This window comes from Nuphar pumila, chromosome 13 (genome assembly GCF_984573655.1).
Source record: "Nuphar pumila chromosome 13, dmNupPumi1.hap1.1, whole genome shotgun sequence".
In the NCBI taxonomy this organism is placed as follows: domain Eukaryota; kingdom Viridiplantae; phylum Streptophyta; class Magnoliopsida; order Nymphaeales; family Nymphaeaceae; genus Nuphar; species Nuphar pumila.
The window spans coordinates 83,803,352-83,823,965 of NC_143261.1; positions in this window are offsets into that span (position 1 = coordinate 83,803,352).

Consider the following 20,614-nt stretch of genomic DNA (forward strand, 5'->3'; position numbering starts at 1 on the left):
CTAACCAGGCATCATGAGTTATATTGTCTGTCCCTGCTGGCTTTATTGTTTGAGTGATATTGAAGGGTTTATCTCTATTCAAGTGAGTTACAATTTTCAGCAACTTGCCTATTCAAGGTGATCAGGCAACTTTGTAACCGTTCTGTTGAAGGATTTACTTGATTCAACCTAGTCAAAATTGAACAGATGATCAAGTCCATTTGGTAATCTTTCCTCAAGTTGGTGAAGTTGTGATGCATGTTTACTGTATAGAGCCAAACTTGTTAGGCAGTTTTTTTTAATATTTACACAGATAAACCACTCTCAGGATTAGAGACCTACTCTGCCTGCCATACTTATGATTAAAAAAACTTTGGGCATACGCTTTGCCCCCCAGGGAGTTAACTTCCTAGTCCGACTTAAATACACGCAGTACTAATTTTTTTAATACGAAGTGGGAAGCATCAATAATCTATCATTTTCTAATTAATTTTTGTTTTGCTTTTTTTTTTTTGTTGGAATGAGTTGGTGACATCCAAAATCAAAAGTTTATGGATTTCCATGCCCATCCTAGAAATAGAAACTCTAGAAATCCCTCACCAACAAAACCAAAGTAAGTCCAAGAAACTAGAATAATCGGATATGAATTCAACATGTAGTTTTTGCATCCAAATCCAAACCAAATCTGTTGGACAATTTGACACGATTGCACGTATAACATACCCAAATGACTATAATCAGAATTGGATTTGGTATTACCTTTTCCCATCTGACTCTGGATTTGAGTCCAATTAATTAAGCTAGATCTGATTCAGTAATCCTTGTATCTGACCCGAGTTCAAACAGTTTCACATCGCTAGTGGCAAAGATTGGATGCATGCACATCCGTCATGCGTGCACGCTAATTTCAAACATTCTTGTGATCCCAATTTTTATTTCATTAATGTTATCCCCCAATATCTACAGCCGTTGGATGCACTTTTGATTTGCAAACCCAGCAATGACCTGCACAAAAAGTGTGCCTTAATTAGGCATATTATTTTTTGGACGAGAAAAGGGATGGTCCTCTCACTGAATGGTTCACCCACCTGTCCTCACCTTCAAAAATGTTATTTAGATGTTTTTTGCTAAATCTAACTTTATGGATGTAATCTTATTGGCAGAAAACCTATAAACAGATTCTTGAATTGATTTTTTTTTTTGGTGTAGATCAAGGTTTTATAACTTAAAAGATTTCAGAAATTAATTTCATAACCGTTAATTTTTAGATCTTTGTAAAATCTTATCTATATATACATTAAAAAAACTTTATCCAAGAGTTGGTTCACAGGTTTTCGAGTGAGGAGATTACATCTGTATATGTGGTCAGATTTGCCAAAAAACAAGAGCCCAGATCGATCGGGTGCAATATAATTGCACAAAAATTTGTGCATTAAGCACCCGATCGCCCTCCATCAGGTCTTGAATCGATTCACTTACATGCTTTCAAAAATTATACTTATAAAAAAATTAAATAAAAATCTTTGAAATTGCCTGATTAAAAAATGATCCAATTTGATTAATCTATTCGATTTTATCATTTTTTTTATGGAAAACCAATTCACTTGGTGAACTGATTTTAACAACATTGGATCAAGGAATCGAAGTTTGAGAGCCTTGGCTATTGTCTTTCTTTTAGAACATGACAATATGGTGTTGGTTTAATTACTTCACTTTTGCTCTTTGTGGGACTTAATTAAATAGCCCTAGTGTCACCCTTTTAAGGGTTGGATTTCTTGTTTCGATTGAAAAACATGAAAAAAAAATATCTAATTTCCAGTCCACGGCTCACAACCCAGAACCGACCTGGATCCAGGTTATGGTCCCACATGGCATTTATTTTAAACCATTGTAGAAAATCGGGATCAACGCCCGACTCCCAAACCTACTGGGTCCATTCGTGGATATAGATTTAGACGGATGGTATGTTGACCATCCACCTAGTCTTATATGAAGTTGAGTCCAGAATTTTTTAGGTTGGACCCACAGCGTTAGCTGTTCTGGGCAGCTCCAATGACATCAAATCCTGCTAGCACATGGGGGCTGCTGTTGTTTTATCAAGGTTGGGCCATGTAAGGCTGAGTGGTCGTGTCCTCAATCTGAAGTTTTACCTCATAGGGAGGTGGACCCATCAATTGACCCAGTTCTCCGTGAGAGTTTCCTCCTTCATTTTATATATATATATATATATATATAGAGAGAGAGAGAGAGAGAGAGAGCCGAAAGAATATCAACATTAATACTCATGAAGATCAACAAAATGTTGAACCCATGAACCAGACACAGAAGAAACAAAGCTAAAATATAGAAAAAACAAAGCTAAAGAAAAGAAACTACAGACAGCTAGCAACAAAACAACAAAGCCTACTCAACCAGGATCCGCAGGATTAGAAGAAATCACCGCTGAGTGAACGTCGTTCAGATGAGAGGAGAGGTCTCTAAGATGCATACGTAATATTGCATATACATCAACCAGGATTTTATGGACAAGATGATCAAAGATGACCGGAATTTGACGGAAAGTAGCATCATTGCGTGCCATCCAAACAAACCACCAAGTAGTAAGCAACCATGTCTTCCAGATCAGTCTCCACCGCTTGCATCGTCTAATTTCAATAGGGCCCAGAAGAAGATCAAGCGCAAAAGACTCTTCTTTGACAATTACGTTCGGAGATCTCCACGTCCTATTAAATAGGGCCACAAAGATTGGGCAGGACCAAAATAAATGAAAAGTAGTTTCTTCAGCAGCTTGACACAACACACACCAACTTGGAAACTGAAAGCCCAACTTCTTTAAATAACTGTGAGTCTGAACCCTATCATGCAAAATTAACCAAGCCAAGAACCGAGATCTTGGAGAAGGGCCCTTACCCCATAACGCACGCTCAGGGAACCAATCTGCCCCTTGGGGGAGCAACGATCTATACACTTTGTGGGTGTGGAACGCTCCATTTGGAGTAATCGCCCATTGCAACCACTGATCATAATTTTCAGCATTCCCAATTTGATCTCTGAAGGACGATAAGGCTCTCAGCCACATGCTTCGCAAGTGCGAGATCGCCAGACCCCGGGTTCCATGGCGAAAAAGAGATAAATCAGGAGCACCATATTTAGCATGGAGCAGGCGAGCACATGGAGAGCCTGGTTGATGAGCCATCCAACATTGCTTGTCTACGAGAGCAATACTCCTCTGTCTTGGAGCAAAAACACCTAAGTCAGCCATACGCCTCGGTAACACCACCGTTCGCCAACCAACCAAATGGCGCTTACTCTTAAGTTGATACCTCTAAAATCAAGTACATAGATCACATTTGTACCGTTAGAATTTAAAAATAAAACAAAAAAAAATTTGAAAAACGCATTTAGTACGTCGGACCCATCTCTCTCTCTGTACTTGATTTTAGAGGTATCAGCTCTTGAAGTGTTCGATTTTGACACACGAGTTATAACGTCCAAGAAATCAACGGTCTAAAATCTTTATAAAATTTTCAGGCTCCAAATATTTTTTTTTCATCAAAAACACATAATCCAGGTATGGATTCCTCATAAATCGACCATGCCTAACATATTTATGAGGTCAAAACATTGAAAAAATAGAAAGAGCAGAAAAACCCATTTAACATGTTTCACATGAACCCATCTCTCTCTCTCTCTCTCTCTCTATATATATATATATATATATATATATATATATATATATGAGAACTGAACCATATTAAGCCCTGTTTTCTCATTCTGCCCCATTAAACCCTATAGTTTGAAGTGTTTTATGATAGATATGAACCGTTAGATGTGTTTAGCATGTTCTATTTAGTGGGAATTGACTCTTGGATGATGTTTTTTCAATGAAAAAATATATTTTTATGAGTCAGAAAAATTGATGCCTTCATAGCCATTGATTTTGGATTTACCTAAAAAACCTGTGTACATGTCATATTTCAGTGATTAAAAAGCAGAATTCTACTAAACAAAACTTATAGATCACATCTATGGTGTCAGATGTGAGAAAAAAAATACAAAAACTACTATTTTTTAATAGGCCTAACGGGACAGAATGAGCACATTGCTCTCTCTCTCTTCCTATATATATATATATATATATAGGAAGATTCCCCATTATCTATAAGACCATACCTAGTGCAGCCCCTTGTTCTAAGGTGATAAGGAAGGGTGGACTAGAGATGGTCCTAACCTTCTCTCACAACTCAAACCCACATTTCCATGCTGACAGCTTGAACGCTTTAAAAGTCTCACATTAGTTGTATTCCCTAAAAGTAAGGCATAGGACACCAAGTTGGTGATTGTTTAGTCAATCTTAGCACCAATTGGCAAGAAGCCAAACGCTAGTCCAATAATGGACTGAGAAGAGACTCATGGCAAATCAAGTTGGCCATGGTTAATCAATTAAACTAGTTTTACTCACAAACCTAAAAACATTTTTTAGGGGGGCGTTTGTGTTAACAGGGGAATTTTGGCAGAAATGCATGAAGCACGAAGCGTTTATGCAGGCCCCACCATGGTTAGGAAAACACTGCTCTCTCTTTCCCATTTTCAACGTGAAATTAACCCCCATTTCCGCAGAAAGCTTTTCCGCAGAAAGCTTTCCCGTTGAGGGGGGGCCATCCATTTCTGTTTCAGTGGAGAAAGACTCCGTAGAAACCCTCACGCTTAGTCCGGCTTCTAAACCTAGCAGACCAGTCAGTCTCCTATATGAGAAGTCAAAGACATGGATGCCACAACCCGAACACCATGATTGGATACTTTACCTCTCAGATGGGTCTCACAAAAATTTTCAAAGTCATTCATCTTGTAGATGAACGGCATCTAAAGCACAGAAAATGAATGGCTGAAAAACAAGCGAAAATGGTGGTGTTTGAGATGAACGGCATCCAATTGTCAGAGGTGCCTCTGACTTGGCACGGTCTTCCATCTTGAGTAGGTCCAAATTTTGTGCTTAGACCACTCAACCTAGCTATCTGAATTTGGAACGGCTAGGCCGGACCTTCATTGAGCTTAGGGTTGCAAACAGATTCAATCCGGATCAGCTAAATACACAAGAAAGTTGGATCTCCATAGGGTCAGAAGAACAGCAAAAAATCCTAAACTTTCACACTGGATCCGGTCCATTTGCATCCCTGATTGAGCTTGACCAACGCCTTAAGGACAAATCGGTAAGTTTTGCTTTCAAGCAGGTTTCTTAAAAAAAAAAAAAAAAATTCGAAAAAAAGGGGAAACCTATCTTTTGAGATAAAAAAAATAGTCAGCACGTGCCGGGTGTCATGTCCACGAAAGGAGACAGGGAGTCCGTGTGACTCTGACGTGGCATGCTCACCCCCACGAGAGGGGTGATCTCATAAGGCCCTGGGCCCACCTAACTAATGCCTCATCCGCATCCACGTCAGCATTAGCGAGAGTTTTGATTATCAATCTTGGGTGAAGACGGTGCCAAAAGAGAGGAAAATGATAAAATAGGGGTCTTAGTTCTTAATGTTTCTACAGGACCATGATGCAATATATTATTATTATTATTATTATTATTATTATTATTATTATTATTATTATTACTTTTTATATACTATAAAGAGATGAAGACCTTCATCTGACAAGCCATATACAAGAGAAAAAGGGGGAAGAAAAGCCTAGGGAATCCCTCAAGCCTGTAAAAGTCACAAGTTGATCGGAGGGGTCAAATTTGTCACTACGTGAGGAGGCAATAAGATGTTGCCACGTGGAAAACTCTGACTGGTCAAACCAACATGGGGTCCCACTTCACATGTGCGAGTGATGGATTGAGAGATCCCACTTACCTTTCAAGGTTTATATAGTTAAGGACCAAGTGAGCAACCAATTGCATTAAATAGTAGGACCAAAGTGTATATGACATGCAAATGAGAGACATTTTTGTGGTGCAACGTATAGAAATAGCAATATGGGCTCCAGATGTTTCTGCTAGCATAGCATTGACTGGTTTTTTTATGTGTATGCACTAAATTAGGTAGCACAGGTGAGGTTGAGCTCTCTAAAACCCTAATTCATGGTCCAATCTTTGTCTGCCTTTGTGCAATCCACTGGGGGTTTGAGTCACTATGGGTTGTATTGGCCTTCATTGTTGAAGCTCTCCTTATCAAACACTCCATATATTTGATGTGATCAGTGCAAGGTTGGTCATCACAAAAGAGCAATTATGCGAATTTCTAAAGACACGTGGCACAATCTCATTGATTTAGATCTTTTTATTCTATTTGATTTTATATTTTATCAATTAATGTGGACAGATTGGTTTGATTTTTTTTTTCTGCAATTCAACGGCTATTAATTTCTAGTCCAGGTCCTAAACTAGAATGAACTGACTTCAGCCATGCGCATTGAGGGTGTCAACTCAATTGGCACAATGTGATGCTTAGTTTGCTTCTTTTGAAGACATGGGAGAAGATTTTGTCTCACTAAAGCCAAGTGTTCCCATCACATATTGAGAGATATTAGGAAATAAAGAAATATGGTTTTGTCTAGAGTTGCATGAACTTTTACCAATGGGCTCCGCCTGGTTGGTAGGAGCTGTCAGTGCACGTCTACTTGTGGTGGGACGTTGCAGGTTCAAAACCCAGCGGTATGTTGAATAATAACTGGTGGGGTGATGCCTAACCCTAGCTTGCCTTTCAAAAAAAAAAAAATGAGTTTCATGAACTTTGACTATGACAGGCTAACTTAAATCTCATTTCTTATTTGGAAAGGAAACTGCTAGCTAATCATAAACGAGAACTACCATGCATTCATATTTATAGAAATATAGTCTTCGTGAGTTTGTTCAACCAGACCTCTCTTTTTTTTAGCGTTTGTTGATTGAAACTCCAGGAACCATAGTAATCACATTTGTCCATATCCTAGGGCTACAATACAGTTCTCACACAAGTGACGTAGGCGACCACGGTTTATTATTTTTTTGTATAGGGTTAAAGTTTGCTGCAATCATTTGCATGTGCAAAGGACTTAGCAAAATTCATTTTTTTGTCCAAATGACTCCATAGATGTGAACTACAAGATGTTTTCAGTGAGAACTGGCTTTTGAATCATTGAAGTGTGACTTGTGTACAAATTTTTTTTTTTGGCAATGCAAAAATGAAAGGTTATAAATGCAATGATTTTTCTTGACTAGGGATGGGCCTGGATCAGGGGGGAAACGGGGCTGTACCCTGCCTCGCTCCGTTTGGACCGAGGATGAGCACATGAAACGGGGATGGAGGTTAAAATCAAAACCCGTGCAGGGATGGAGGTGTGGATGGACTTACGCTTTCCCCCACCCTACCACTTCCCCGTCCTCAATCCCCGCCCCATCCCCATCCTTCTTTAGAGATGCCAGTGGACCAAGGGAAAACAGGGACCTGCCCCACCTCGCCCCGTTTAGACGGGGAATGGAGGACATGAAACGGGGATGAAGGCGAGGATGGAGGTTAAAATCAAAACCCGTGCGGGGATTGAGGCGGGGGTGGAGACCTTGTCCCCTGGACTCACCCCGATCCACTGCCATCCCTATTCTTGACTCAAGAAAACATGATCCAAAAGTTGTTTCTCACTAACTTGTACATGCTAAACACATCTATGATGTTAGATTGAGTCAAAACAACATGCATGGTGAGATTCCAGCTTTATCATAGCTACATTTGACTGTATTAAATATAAACCCTTTTTCACATATCCAATATGTGCGATCCACACACACAATATATATATATATATATATATATATATATAAGCAATATTTTTTCTTTTTTTTTAAATAAAACGACTAGTTAAACTCATGTTATCTATAATCAACTTGATCCCTCCCCCTAACTGGGGACAAATGCTTATGAAAAGGACCCTTGAACTTATCTGCATGTAGTCTATTCCTTACCTTTAAAATCCTTTTTTTAATTAAATGTTGGAAGGATAAACCTCCAGATCCATTTCCTTAAGGTGCTGATGTATAATGCTTTTGTTTTTCCTTTTAGTTTTGATGTACTGATGGAGGTCTGCCTAACCCCAGCTTTCTTATAAAAAAAAACTTTGATTCGCCGAAATGGCATTTGATTTGCTCCTAGTCCGTTATATGTAATACCTTCTTGTTCCTTCCAATGTTGGCACAAACACAAGCTAAGTTTGACAATAATCCATTTTTTGGCATTAGATCTTGCTTGAATTTTGGTTCCCCACAGATCAATTTGTCAACCGATTTTGAAACCAATTATTGATCCATATATGATTTTATAAAGTACTCTATGTGGTTTCATGTGACATTTGGTGTTGGTCTAAACAGCGCCCTGTGATTGGTCAATGAAGATGAATGAATGAGTGTGAAAGGTACTTCACAGCTCCATAGAGTTTTGATTCTCTAGATGATCTGAATGTGAAGATAATATTAAAGTTATCGCTCTATATTTCAAATTTGAACCATACTCATGAAGCAGTATCTGTTTCAAATGTGTTCTCATCGTCAAGTCTATTTTCAACTGTATTCTAGCTTCATGAAACTTTTGCACTGAGAAACTTTCTTTGCTAAAAAACAAGAACCAAGCAAGGTTAAGGAAACTGTCATCCTTGACCAGGACAATAAGGCCCCACGTTATATGAAAGCTGAGAAAGGCTAAATGAGAAGTGAACAATCAAGACAAATAGTTCAATTTCTTTATCTTTCAAAGGTCACAGCAGAACTTTGTGCTGGACATCATATGTTAACCTTTAGTTCGCAGATAATGATGTATCATATATGTAAATGCATAAAACATTGTAAAGAAGTATGATGGTAATCTTCAATAATTGAAGTGAAGCTCTGTTAGAGAGGACAAGTTTTTATGATGGTGGTGATGATGATGATGATGATGATGGTGCAACTGTCTCCTATGAGTATGATAGAATGTCGTTTAGTGTGTACTTGGTCAAATTTGGACACATCAATGATTTAGTTGTTTGGCTGGATCTGGACCCTCATTGCCATGGAATATGCATCTTAAGTGGATCCTTTAAAACATCATCTTTTTATGTTCTATTGGTTATATGAAGGATGGATCAGGACTGTATATTGATTTCAGATCAACTCAAAACTTTCAACAAGTACCCGAATGCACGAGAGCAGATTAGGTCCTATTCCCCGGTTATATTCAATTCCCACCACACATCTCACTTGATGGAGATGTGTGCGGGCCGCACTCTTATGGTTCACAAGTGAGATGCATATGAGATGTGTGGCGGGGATTGAATGTAACCGATGATCAGTTACATACTGGAGCATGCCAGAGAAGGCAATCTGTGATCCAGTTCTAAACCCACTTTAAGCCCAATATAACCTGCTCATAGACCTAATGATGGACTATCAGCAACTGAACTGGGACCATAAGGAATCTAATGCGGAAAACTATATAAAATGAATGACAATGCTGTAAGCAATATGTGTCAGAAAGACACGGGTACGACCCCATACGTGACTCGAGTTCGACATTCATGTTCGATTTTTTTTTTCAAAAATAAGATACGGCGACACAGTTTTTTTGAATATTTTAATCAATAAAAAACTGTTATTTGATGTTTCAATATATAAAAATGTATTTTGTTTAGGACTTCAACATGCAATTTCATTGTTGGCCAATTTTGTTTATCCAAGTTCTAAAAACAATTTAAATCAGGTCAGCCAATTTTTTTATTGCATGCAGTGGATAACTTTGTACTTTTTTTTTTCAAATAACTACCTAAGATTTAATATGCATTAATAACCACGTCTGTGTGTTTGAACGCCTAATGCTTGTAAGCTTTAACCAGATGGAGGCCTTCCATCTTTTTTTCATTGTTGTTTTAGCAAAGGATTATATACGTCTATCAAAGCTATAATTATGCATTTTGTTCTATTTGTTTCAATTTACATGTTCCCTTTATCTAATTTATGTTGGTTTTTATGATTTTATTTTTATGTGTTTGGTACTTAAAAATGGCAACAAATGATTCAGCTTGGGCTCCCTTCGGTGATGATTTGGGTTTAATCGAAGCTCTTATTTAATAATTTATTTATTTATAATTTATTTATTTATATTTTATTGTATATTTACTTACTCTTTTCTTTTGCACTACTAGTGGTTATGATACTTGCACTTCAACGCCTTGATACATAGGCCTCGCTTCATGGAGGCCAAAATGCTTCGCCTGGCTTCAACGCTTCTAACAACCTTATTACTAATCAGATAAAAAATGAAAGTAACAAATTACAAGACTTAATAGAAAATGAAGCATAAAATAAGGAATTGAAATTACATTAGAGGACCCCAAGTTGGATGTCCCTATCAAAGGGGGATCTTCTTTCATTTTATTTTCATTTTGCCCTTAAAGGGGTGCCACCTTTTTTCCTTCTCATTTTGTCCCTGAAAGCCAGAGGATGTGCCTTCTTCGCTCCTACATGACCTCTGAATTGCCTCCTCCTTTTATTTGCAGATGCCCAAACTATCCCTTATCCTAACCCCAATTCTCACTTACACCCACATGGATCAGCAGACTCATTTATCTAACAGGGATGTCTAGATCCAAAACACCTAAGCTACTTGGGTCGGGATGCTATCAATCCTACCCTCTTCAAAACATCCTTGTCCACAAGGTCGGTGATTGGGGTGTCTCCCCAATCTCTGGTCATTCCTGTCCTCCTGGATCAAATGTCATTGTTGACCCTTTTCTCTGAATGTAGCAAAAGCTTCTTTTCGTGCATAGTTCGTCATCTTTTAAGTTGAGGGGACAAGTAGTGAGCTTTTTGTGTTGGCCCTATTTCTTCCTCGAATGTATTGCCTCGCTTTCAAAGGCTCCTTTCATCTTTGGATACTCCTAAGGGGGTTTGTTGTTGTTTCTCTGCAATCTTCCTAAAGTGGAGGTATGGGTGTTCCTAAGAACATCTTTATCGCATGTTTGGAGAGAATTTGGTCTCCTTAGATTTTTATATTTTTGTCCCCTTGTTTGAATTTCATGATCAACTTCTAAAAATCCCACCAAATTGGACTTAGGGATTGCAGCCATTGCATCCCCAATACGAGATTGGTTCCCTTGACAAGAAGCATGAAGGCATCCAAGTTAGTGGTGCCTTGGACTTTGATTTTCAAATTGGGGCATATCGCTTGGCACCGCAACTTGCTCATGTTTTCTATTACTACTTTGAACAGATTGTGGGAAGTGGTTGGGCATTTGATCTCTCTAGCAACTTGAGTACGAAGGAAGTTGTGGGTACTTCCTGTGTCTATGAGAATGGATATTGGGGCACCCTGGAGAGTATTATGTACTCTCATGGATCGGGGTATGTCCCCCCTTAAGGGCATTGAGTGAGATTTCTATCTCATTTTTAAGTGGATCCTCATCCTCAAAAACCTTTTTCTCTCCTTCTTCACTGCCACTACTTTTACTATCACTATTTACAAGATACAGATGCATGGTTTTGCATACATGGCCAGAACGCCAAACCTCATCACAATGATAGCACAACCCCTTCTCTTGCCGCTTAACCATGACATCATTAGAGAGCCTTTTTACATTTACTTTCACATTGGAAGAATTAAAATGAGGTTGTGAAGTGGGTTTGGACCCACTAGTGTTGATTGTTGCATTGTATTCGTCTAACCCGCTTTGGAAAGGAGGGCAGTTTTGACTGTTCTAGGATCTAGTTTTGAATCCCACTTGAATGCTTTTGGACCCTTGCTTTTGTAGCTTGTCTTCCACCAAATGTACTTTATGAAAGCACTTGAGTACATTGGTGGGCCGGTTGGCTTGGACCTCTCTCTGAAGCTCGTAATGAAGGCCTACAATGAATATCTCAATGAGCCTCTTGGGACAAATCATCCACCAAGTTGATGAGCCTTTCAAACTCAGCCTAGTACTCCATGACGCTGATAGTCTGACATAACTTGGACAATGTTACATTGTGGTTCACGTACATTGAAGGGCCAAAATGTAGTGTCAATGCACATGTAAAACCACCCCACGTTGGCACAACAAGGCTCTTTTTGAACCAATGATACCATCGCACGATGTCATCTCCATGCTAGTCTGAAAATTTGGGTGGGTTGGACCCCTTGGTTGTTTCATCCCCATGTTGATTCATGAACTCATGCAACATTGTGATTAGTTCATCCACATCAATCCAGTCCAAGTAGTATAATTCTCCTCTCCTATGGCCAACCCCAATTTTTTTCTCTGACAATTGATCTTACATAATACAGTCAAAAGAAGAGAAAGTAACATTACAATTAAGCTTAGTAATTTGATCAATAAAAATAAGATTCATAGAAAGAGATGGGATATGATAAACTTGAGATAGATTAATTTTACTACCAAGATAAGACTCAAAATTAATAAAACCTACTTTAGATACATAGGGAAACCATTTGCAATGCAGAAAACATCACTACAAGGCTGACAATTGGTCAACATAGACTCATGAGAGGTCATATGACATGAAGCCCCTGAGTCTATTAATCAACCAAAAGAACAACTTGAGATACCTGAGAAGTACCAGAGGAAAAACTAGGAGTAGCAGAGGAAGGAGCTACAATGAACTGAGCAAGAAGTTGTAGCTGTTGAATATGTTGATGCATCTTTTCTAACATTTGGAGTTGACCACCACCTAATAATTATGATCCTTTTGGGGCTGATAGCCCATCGACTAAGTATCAATGTAAGAATAATCCTCTTTATCCTTTATACCTTCACTATCTGAGGATGATGTAAACATGCCACTCCTCTTTTTCTTGAGTATTAGGCAATAAATTTTGATATGAGCAAAATTTTTGCAATAGTGACACTGAATAGAGCTCAGGTCACCTCTCCCTCTAAAGTGTAAATCACCTCTTTCACCCAAGTGTCTAGGAACCGCTGTGACATGGTCTCCAAACGAGTAAGTTGCAAGAGACTTCATCATGGTCCCTTCCACAATCAACTTTGCTATAACCTTGGTAACCAAAGACAAATAAAAATGATGCAAATAAACCAAAATATGATGCAGCAACCAAGATACAATTCAAGTAGAAACCCTTCTACACAAAGCAATCCCACTTAGGCTACCAGAATACATATACCACATTTCACATCAATGCTTTATCATTTAACAGACTGTTGATACTCATCTCTAAGAATTGCCATGATACCATTAAGCACTCATAGGCACCCATTATTGTTGTAAAATAGGCAAAAACAGTCTACCAACACCCAAAACCAGCAACAATGCTTAACACGATCAATCAAAAAGCAAGAGAACCAGTCAAACAAACATTGCACACAAGCTAACAATCACTTAACACCATAAATATTCAACCCACAAGCCCTTAGAGTCATTGTCCATAGAAATACCATCCAAAAGACAATGACGCAGGTTGAGTCTTCTACGAAACTTGAATGAAAATCAATGAAAACACCAAATTATCACTTGAAATTAGTATGCACAACCTTTTGAGCCAAAAATGACTAGAATGCATCAAAATAGAGGGCTCAAACACTATCGACTAACTCAAGATAGGCACAGATTTTGGATTCAGAACACTGCTCATCGCCTATTTCAAAAATTTAGAAAAAAATCCACCAAAAATCAAAATCTGATCTAACTTTTGGTTTATATCATTTCTAAAGTCAACATCTAGCAAATCCCTACATCAAACCATTTAAGTCCTATAAATCTTACAGACATCCTTTTATAGGGCATGCAAAATGATGCAGTCTGAAACTCCACCAAGGATGAAGCCTCCTACCACAAATTCACCCTCTCACTGCACCACTTTGATTCCAATATGGCTCTGATACTATATTGAAGTCTTAAGAGAGCAAGAAGAGAAGCATACAATAAAAGAGAAAGGAGCTAACACAAATAAAAAACTTCATTCTATTTCATGAATGAGAGTGTGCCCTCTTATATGGGTCAACCTCTCTAGAGGGTTATAAAAGAAAAGTAACATAAAGAGCCATTTTATAAGTTTACCCCTTACCTATGATACTATATATAAAAGAATAAAGACTAAGTAAAAGCTAAATTACATATATGTTTCAACAGTCTCATATCCAAAAATGCTAAAAATTTAACCCTAGGAACGTAAATATCTTAGCTTTCAGACCCAATTTACAAATCACAAAAATTCCTTCAGACTACTGAGATTCGGTCAAATCTTAGGAACATGTCAAAGCCCGAATCCCAGAACTTATAACGTCCTGACCTTCTAAAACCCCTGTAAAATCCCCAAAAAAATTGTTTTACGTACATGGGACCTCTCACAAATCGACTAAGCCCAGAACCAGCCATAAAACCTACTCTGGCTCTCTACACACTTCAAACTTTAGACCCACAAAATTTTGTCATGCAGGCAAACAACAACCTTGGTTTAGAGTCATGGTGACTCGAACCCAAGAGCTCGTAGATGCTCTACCAACCGAAACTCAACACCACTTGGGGTTGAGGAACAACAAAGTCAATGCGACGAACATCAAAGACAATGAGACAAACAACAGAAGCAACATGGGATCACATTGGGAGCTTCTGTCATAGATGAATCTATTTTGTGGCACCAGAGATTGGGCCATATTTTCAGCTCTAGGTTGCAAAAGTTAGCGTCTTAAGAGAAATTTGGTGAGTTGAAGTTAGTTGTGTCAAATCATGTCAAAGGTTAAGAGAGATGTAGGTTGGCAAAGGGGCATGCCTTGCCATTCAGATCTAGTGATGCAGCATCAGAAAATCCTTTTAATTTAATGCATTATGATATATAGGAGGCTTTCTCCTATTTTGTCTAAAAAAGGGTCATCGTATTTTATAACCTTCATAGATGATTGCATAAGATTTACCTGGTTATATTTTATGAAAAATAGAAGTGAACTCCTTGAAATCTTTAAAGACTTTTGTGTTATGATTGAAAATCAATTTGCAGTTAAGATCAAGATCCTTCATACTGACTATGGAGGTGAATATATCAGTAGTGTATTTGAAAAGTTTCTACAAGAGAAAGGTATAGTTTACCAAAGGTCTTGTCTCTATACTCCTAAACAAAATGGAGTGGCTCAGAGAAAGAATAGACATATCCTCAAAACAGCAAGAACACTTTTATTTTGAGGCATATGGGCAGATACACTTCAGCTAAGTATCTACCAGATAAATCGTATGCCATCAAGTGTACTTAAGGGTATATCTCCATTTCAAAAGTTGTATTAACAAGCTCTAAATTATGATATGATGAGAGTATTTGGTTGTATATGTTTTATTTTGTTACCTGACCGATATAGAGAGAAGTTGTCCCCTAAAATTGTTAAATGTTGTTTCCTTGGTTTTGCAAATGAACAGAAAGGCTACAAATGTTATGATCATGTTGGAAAGTTGATATGGATATCTTGGCATATTGTCTTCCATAAAGATGTGTTATATTTCAGCCATGTAGAAGAGACAATGAATGAGTCTGACTTTCCTTTTTTGTTTCGTTTGATGAAAAGGGAAATGTGAATGAGAGAGCAAAGGTTCAAGCAGACCAAATTCTGTTTAAAAATGGTAGGTTTAGGCAATCCTACTCAAGAAGACAAGAAAATCTAACTGAGATCCCATTTTTAGATCAAGTGGAGGAGCAATCATAAAGAAGAGAATAGGCCAATTCCAATCCTATTCTGGTCAGTTGAATCTGATCACCAAAGGTTAGAATCTATGTTTGAATCGTCATCTTGTTTTCCTAATCCTTCTCAGGTACATAGAAGTGTTAAAGCTTCAGTCCCTCCTCAATTTGTATCCTATGAGTCTTTATCTCCTCAACATTGTGCATTTTTTCATTAATTCATTCTTATGTTAAGCCTAAGTATTATGCAGAGGTAGCGAACAAAGAGGAGTGGCAAATAACTAAGGCTAACGAGATGGATGCACTTAAGAGAATGCAGGCATGGGAGTTGGTAAAACCGCCACCAAGAAAAAATATTATTGGAAGCAAGTGGGTCTATAAGATAAAGACTAAGGCAAATGGGTCAATTGAGAGATATAAGGCAAAGTTAGTAGCTAAGGGTTATAGTCAGCGGTTTGGAATTGATTTTTTCAAAACCTTTGCTCCCATTGCACACATGACAACTATTCATATTTTACTTATTGTGGCTGCAATTTGACAATGGAATATGTGGCAATTAGATGTCAATAATGCTTTCTTGAATGGGGACCTGGAAGAAGAAGTATATATGAAACTACTTCAAGGATACTCAGATCCAAAAGGTAAGGTTCGTAGACTTCGCAGAGCATTATATGGATTAAAACAAACTCCTCGAGCATGGTTTGAGAAGTTTAGCTCAATGGTAAAATCGCTTTGTTTTGAGCAGAGTCATCGTAACCCTGCATTATTTGTGACATCTTTTGTGCTTGAAAAATGTATACTACTACTTTATGTAGATGATATAGTACTCTCAGGAGATGATATGGAAAAAGTGGCGACCAAAAAGAAGTTGGCTAACATGTTTGAAATGAAAGACTTAGGGCAGTTGAAGTATTTTCTTGGGTTAGAGATAGCATCCTCTCAAAAGGGCCTATATCTGTCTCAGCATAAGTATGCCACATACTTGGTGGTGAAGGAAAGATTGGCAGATGACTCAAAAAGAGTCACCTCTTCTGTGGAAACAAATTTGAAGACGTGAGTCACTGATGGTGTTGAGCTTGAAGATCAGCAATTAGTTGAAAGCCTTATATATTTAACTATAACTAGACCAGGCATTACCTATGCAGTTCTATGCAGTCAATCAATTTGAGTACTCTCAGGACAGTTCATTTAGTTGATGCACTATCATGTATATAAGAGACACAATACACTATGACATGTTCTCATCTTCTTCTGAAACATAGCTATGTTTTTTTGTGGTGGTAACTTTAGAGGTTCTACTTGAAAAAGGCTTTCCACTACTGGTTTTTGTGTTTTTCTAAGAAGTTCCTTAATCTCATGGAAACTCAAGAAATAACAGAGGATTGTTTTATCCACTGCAGAAGCAGAATACAAATCAATGACTCAAGTCACAACTGAGATAGTTTGGATATGATGGCTATTGAGTAAGTCAGGAATTTCAAGTGAAGACAAAACTCAGTTGTATTGTGACAACATGGGTGTTATCCATATTGCAAGGAATCCAAAATTTCATAAGCGAACCAAACACATTGAAATAGATTGTCACTATATAAGAATGGCTTATGAAGATGGAATCATTGCTTTGAATCATGTGAGCTCGAAGAGTTAGATTGCATGTGTTTATGAAAAGTTTGGCTCCTACGCATTTCAATACTTTCCTTTCCAAACTTGGAATGATTCTCTTACATAACTCAGGGGAGTGTTGAAACATATATGTAATTTAGCTTTTACTTAGTCTTTATTCTTTTGTATATAGTCTCATAGGTAAGGGGTAAACTTGTAAAATGACTCTTTATGTTACTTTTCTTTTGTAACCCTCTAGAGAGGTCGACTCATATAAGCGGGTACACTCTCATTCACAAAATAGAATGAAGTTTTCTACTTGTGTTAGAACCTTCCCCTTTTATAGTATGTTTCTCTTCTTGCTCTCGTATGGCTTCAATAGGGACCAGGCCTAGGGAATTTTCGAAAGTTGTCAGACAGAAACCGGTCAGGATCCCAACATTGTTTTTGACAGGGTCTAGTAAAAACACGATATTTACACATCAGAAATTGATTTTCACGATCTATAAATTGGATTTAGCATAGGACAGGTAAGGCTAGCTAGGACAATTTTTTGGAGATTTTTAAGGATGTTTAACTACAAAAACATGAATTTTTAAAATCAGACAGGGTTGCATGCTTGTACCGAACCTTCCTGAAAACAAGCAAAATGAGGCTTGTCTTCCAAACGTCGGATCGAGGGGATTCAATATCAGATTCTAACGAATAAATATTCGATTTAGAAGTAAAAAATCTAAAGAATCTATTATCAAAAGTACATATACAACATTGATCTCTTGAGATTGCTTGGAGGGGAGATCCGAACGCTAGTAGCCGTGGTTGGTGATGATCGCTTTTGATGGCAGTTGAATTGGATGGACAGATACGTGAAGGGCTTGAGCCCTTGTTGCAGAAGTTGAATGACGCCTCCGGGGTTCGAGGAAGACCTGCTCTGAAACCAAATGATATAGACTTGATGGGAGGTTGCACACTCGAATCAAGGCCACGCTGGCAGCGACAACAATGGTGTGGTGATGAAGATACATGAGAGAGGAGGAAGAGCGATGTGTGTGAGGGGGAAATGGCTAGGGGAGGCATGTGGGATATATATATATATATATATATATATATATATATATATATATATATATATATATATATATATATATATATATATATATATATATGAGGGGGAGACCTCCTTAAACAAGAGTCCTAATGAGCTAATCTTCTTCTTGGGAAGAACCCGAATCCTACCAAGAGAGGTAAGCCAAAAAAATACTTTACTAATTAGATAAAAAATGAAAGTAACAAATTACATGACTTAAATAGAAAATGAAGCACAAAATAAGGAATTGGAACTACATTAGAGGACCCCAAGCTGGACATCCCTATCAAAGGGGGGATCTTATTTCATTTTCTTTCCATTTTGCTCCTAAAAGGGTGCCACCTCTTTTCCTTCCCATTTTGTCCCTGAAAGCCAGGAGATGTGCCTTCTCCACCCCTGCATAACCTCTGAATTGTCGCTTTTGCTTTTTTATTTGAAGATGCTCGGACTAACCCTGATTCCTACTTACACTCATATGGATCAACAAACCCATTTATCTAACAGAGATGTTCAAATCCAAAGCACCAAAGCTACTTGGGTCAGGATGCTATCAATCAATCACACAAATCCATGGAATATAAGCTTCAGGATAAAATGCGAGACTAAGGTCACATGCATACCCTTAATAGAATAACCAGTGATCAATTTGTCTCTCTAGATGCTATCAGATAAGATAAACCATTTAAGATAAAATAAAATATGGCATGGAAAAAAATACCAAAAGAACTTTGACAATGTTTGGCATGGAAAGTATGAATCTAGTTCAGGCAGATTTAAAGGTCAGATCAGGTGCAATCACACTGCACATTTTTTATGTGTTGCTGCACCTGAACCACCTCCATCTTGTGAGTTGTGAGCCCCAACAACAGATGGTAGGTCCTCAATTCATAGTTAGGATACAAGAGGTGAACTCTTGATCTACACCCTGGTCCAATCAACTACATCAAGGACCATAAACCGGGGCAGAGCAAAAAAATTAAACTAGGGTGGGCAAAAATGCACAATAAAAAGAAAAAATAATTTTTATGACTATATATATATATTGAATACTAAAACAAATATAAATATATCAAATACTAAAACAAATTAAAAAAAACACACAAAAAAAGACCAAACCATAACAAAAATTAAAGATGGAATCATGATTATTGCTATTTAAAAAACAAATACATGTTAATTGAAACAAAAAAAAATCTCATCTATGCTAATTGAAACAAAAAACCCTAAAATTCATTCTTCATTTTTAATGCTAATTAAAAAGAAAAAATAAATAACACCCTAAAAGCATAATCCAAAATTCATCTCATTTAAACAAATACAAAATTGAAACCCTAATTCTTACATCATTAATTATGCATTTATGATAATCAAGCATGTAGAATCATGTTAATGTTAATTAAAAATACAAAAATATTTAATTTAAATATTCATCTTATTTAAAAATAAAATAAAAATCTAAATGCTATTCAAAAAATACAAAAAACTCTAAAACCTAATTAAATATTCATGTTATTTAAAAAAACAAATAAATACCTCAATCCTATCAAACATCATTCATAGTTTTCATACATAAGATAATTGAAACTAAAAAATTAACAAAACACTTAAATTTTTAACTAAAATCAAGCATGTGGATCATGTCTAATATTGATTAAAAAATACAAAGATAACTAAACGCCTAAATTGTAATTGTAAAAGCATGTGGATCATGTCTTATTAAAAGCCTAAATTGTAATTAAAAAAAAAACACAAAAGACCCTAAACCCTAGTTATTGAAATGCATCTATTTAAGAAAAAGCAAATCAAAAACTTAAATCCCAGTCCTAACAAACAACATTTTTAATTTCATATGCTAATTAAGAAAACCATAATAAACAACTAATACTAATTAAAAATCATAAAAAGTCCTAATCCTAAAAAAAAAAAAATCAAACGGCGGATATTCGGACTAGAACATCGGCCTCATGTGTAGAAACAAGAGAGAGAGAGAGAGAGGACATGGTCCTGTCACGTTGCAGCAACAACGTGCACGATGCGCCGAAGGCTACCTCCAGACTAGGGTCGATAGTTGAAGCCCTTCGAAAGTTCAAGTGAGTAATTGGGCCAAGGGAGGTGGCCCATATCCGATGGGTTGAGGGGAGCTGGGGAGTGGCACACGGAAAGGAGAGAGAGAGGGGGGGGGGGGGGTCGGAGGAGTCAAAGGAATATAGAGAGAGAGGTGGGGTAGGAGGAGTCAAAGGAATAGAGAGATATATAGAGCGGAGTCAAAGGATTAGAGAGAGATAGGTGGGGTCAGGGGAGTCAAAGGAATCTCTCTCTCTCTCTCTCTCTCTCTCTC